This window comes from Mixophyes fleayi, chromosome 1 (assembly GCF_038048845.1).
Source record: "Mixophyes fleayi isolate aMixFle1 chromosome 1, aMixFle1.hap1, whole genome shotgun sequence".
Taxonomy (NCBI): domain Eukaryota; kingdom Metazoa; phylum Chordata; class Amphibia; order Anura; family Limnodynastidae; genus Mixophyes; species Mixophyes fleayi.
In genome coordinates this window covers 64,130,098-64,132,597 of record NC_134402.1, presented here as the reverse complement: position 1 = coordinate 64,132,597, position 2,500 = coordinate 64,130,098, and the positions used below count along the sequence as shown (strand labels likewise).

Genomic DNA, 2,500 nt, shown 5'->3' with positions numbered 1-2,500 from the left:
GGAACAAGAGAAAATAAAAAAGAATTGCCTACAGCACCTGGTATTCCCAGGTGGTCTCCCATCCAAGTACTAACCAGGCCCGGCCCTGCTTAGCTTCTAAGATCAGATGAGATTGGGCTTGTTCAGGGTGGTGTGACTGTAGGTATTGTTTTTCTAATGACCTACATCTCTTATACATCTCAAAACCAGCATTGAAGGAAGACGGAACAAGAGAAAATAAAAAAAAAGGCCTACAGCACCTGGTATTCCCAGGTGGTCTCCCATCCAAGTATTAACCAGGCCCAGCCCTTCTTAGTTTCCAAGATCAGATGAGATTGGGCTTGTTCAGGGTGGTGTGGCTGTAGGTATGGTTTCCTACTGACCTACATCTCTTATACATCTGAAAACCAGCATTGAAGTAAGCCGGAACAAGAAAAAATAAAATAAAAGGCCTACAGCACCTAGTATTCCCAGGTGGTCCCCCATCCAAGTACTAACCAGGCCCGGCCCTGCTTAGCTTCCAAGATCAGATGAGATTGGGCTTGTTCAGGGTGGTGTGGCTGTAGGTATTGGTTTCCTAATGACCTACATCTCTTATACATCTCAAAACCAGCATTGAAGGAAGCCGGAACAAGAGAAAATAAAAAAAAATGGCCTACAGCACCTGGTATTCCCAGGTGGTCTCCCATCCAAGTACGAACCAGGCCCGGTCCTGCTTAGCTTCCAAGATCAAATGAGATTGGGCTTGTTCAGGGTGGTGTGGCTGTAGGTATTGGTTTTCTAAAGACCTACATGTCTTATACATCTCAAAACCAGCTTCGAAGGAAGCCGGAACAAGAGAAAATAAAAAAAAACTGCCTACAGCACCTGGTATTCCCAGGTGGTCTCCCATCCAAGTACTAACCAGGCCGGGCCCTACTTAGCTTCCAAGATCAGACGAGATTGGGCTTGTTCAGGGTGGTGTGGCTGTAGGTATTGTTTTCCTAATAACCTACATCTCTTATACATCTCAAAACCAGCATTGAAGGAAGTCGGAACAAGAGAAAATAAAAAAAAATGGCTACAGCACCTGGTATTCCCAGGTGGTCTCCCATCCAAGTACTAACCAGGCCCGGTCCTGCTTAGCTTCCAAGATCAAATGAGATTGGGCTTGTTCAGGGTGGTGTGGCTGTAGGTATTGGTTTTCTAAAGACCTACATGTCTTATACATCTCAAAACCAGCTTCGAAGGAAACCGGAACAAGAGAAAATAAAAAAAACAATCATACAGCATCTGGTATTCCCAGTTGGTCTCCTATCCAAGTACTAACCAGGCCCGGCCCTGCTTAGCTTTCAAGATCAAATGAGATTGGGCTTGTTTAGGGTGGTGTGGCTGTAGGTATTGGTTTCCTAATGACCTACATCTCTTATACATCTCAAAACCAGCTTTGCAGGAAGCCGGAACAAGAGAAAATATAAAAAACAATCATACAGCATCTGGTATTCCCAGTTGGTCTCCTATCCAAGTACTAACCAGGCCCGGCCCTGCTTAGCTTTCAAGATCAGACGAGATTAGGCTTATTCAGGGTTGTGTTTCTGTAGGTATTGGCTTCCTAATGACCTACATCTCTTATACATCTCAAAACCAGCATTGAAGGAAGCCGGAACAAGAGAAAATAAAAAAAAATGGCCACAGCACCTGGTATTCCCAGGTGGTCTCCCATCCAAGTACTAACCAGGCCGGGCCCTACTTAGCTTCCAAGATCAGACGAGATTGGGCTTGTTCAGGGTGGTGTGGCTGTAGGTATTGGTTTCCTAATGACCTACATCTCTTATACATCTCAAAACCAGCATTGAAGGAAGTCGGAACAAGAGAAAATAAAAAAAAATGGCCACAGCACCTGGTATTCCCAGGTGGTCTCCCATCCAAGTACTAACCAGGCCCGGTCCTGCTTCGCTTCCAAGATCAAATGAGATTGGGCTTGTTCAGGGTGGTGTGGCTGTAGGTATTGGTTTCCTAATGACCTACATCTCTTATACATCTCAAAACCAGCTTTGCAGGAAGCCGGAACAAGATAAAATAAAAAAAAAAATCATACAGCATCTGGTATTCCCAGTTGGTCTCCTATCCAAGTACTAACCAGGCCCAACCCTGCTTAGCTTTCAAGATCAGATGAGATTAGGCTTATTCAGGGTGGTGTGTATGTAGGTATTGGCTTCCTAATGACCTACATGTCTTATACATCTCAAAACCAGCTTCGAAGGAAGCCGGAACAAGAGAAAATAAAAAAAAATGCCTACAGCACCTGGTATTCCCAGGTGGTCTACCATCCAAGTACTAACCAGGCCCGGCCCTGCTTAGCTTCCAAGATCAGATGAGATTGGGCTTGTTCAGGGTGGTGTGGTTATAGTATTGGTTTCCTAATGACCTACATCTCTTATACATCTGAAATCCAGCTTCGAAGGAAGCCGGAACAAGAGAAAATAAAAAAATAAGGCCTACAGCACCTGGTATTCCCAGGTGGTCTCCCATCCAAGTACTA

At 44.8% G+C, this 2,500-nt stretch overlaps 5 non-coding genes and 7 pseudogenes across 5 annotated transcripts in view; all 12 read right to left on the bottom strand.

Annotated features, from left to right (window-relative positions):
- Window positions 1–25: 25 nt before the first annotated feature.
- Window positions 26–144, bottom strand: LOC142137303 (5S ribosomal RNA). The gene has a single exon (XR_012687944.1). It is a non-coding gene; the product is annotated as a 5S ribosomal RNA (ribosomal RNA).
- Window positions 145–227: 83 nt separating this feature from the next.
- On the bottom strand, window positions 228–346 carry LOC142112945 (5S ribosomal RNA). Its single transcript, XR_012681315.1, has one exon. It is a non-coding gene; the product is annotated as a 5S ribosomal RNA (ribosomal RNA).
- An 82-nt stretch (window positions 347–428) lies between these two features.
- LOC142119672 (5S ribosomal RNA) lies at window positions 429–547 on the bottom strand. The gene has a single exon (XR_012683480.1). It is a non-coding gene; the product is annotated as a 5S ribosomal RNA (ribosomal RNA).
- Window positions 548–631: 84 nt separating this feature from the next.
- LOC142113156 (5S ribosomal RNA) lies at window positions 632–750 on the bottom strand. Its single transcript, XR_012681353.1, has one exon. It is a non-coding gene; the product is annotated as a 5S ribosomal RNA (ribosomal RNA).
- Window positions 751–834: 84 nt separating this feature from the next.
- Window positions 835–953, bottom strand: LOC142118726 (5S ribosomal RNA; annotated as a pseudogene).
- An 83-nt stretch (window positions 954–1,036) lies between these two features.
- On the bottom strand, window positions 1,037–1,155 carry LOC142117297 (5S ribosomal RNA; annotated as a pseudogene).
- Window positions 1,156–1,239: 84 nt separating this feature from the next.
- LOC142136070 (5S ribosomal RNA) lies at window positions 1,240–1,358 on the bottom strand (annotated as a pseudogene).
- A 286-nt stretch (window positions 1,359–1,644) lies between these two features.
- Window positions 1,645–1,763, bottom strand: LOC142128633 (5S ribosomal RNA; annotated as a pseudogene).
- Window positions 1,764–1,846: 83 nt separating this feature from the next.
- LOC142123532 (5S ribosomal RNA) lies at window positions 1,847–1,965 on the bottom strand (annotated as a pseudogene).
- Window positions 1,966–2,049: 84 nt separating this feature from the next.
- On the bottom strand, window positions 2,050–2,168 carry LOC142136558 (5S ribosomal RNA; annotated as a pseudogene).
- An 83-nt stretch (window positions 2,169–2,251) lies between these two features.
- On the bottom strand, window positions 2,252–2,370 carry LOC142119828 (5S ribosomal RNA; annotated as a pseudogene).
- An 83-nt stretch (window positions 2,371–2,453) lies between these two features.
- LOC142111108 (5S ribosomal RNA) overlaps window positions 2,454–2,500 on the bottom strand; it is a 119-nt gene continuing 72 nt past the window's right edge. The window contains exon 1 of the ribosomal RNA XR_012680931.1: window positions 2,454–2,500. This exon is cut by the window's right edge and continues 72 nt beyond it. This is a non-coding gene — a ribosomal RNA (5S ribosomal RNA).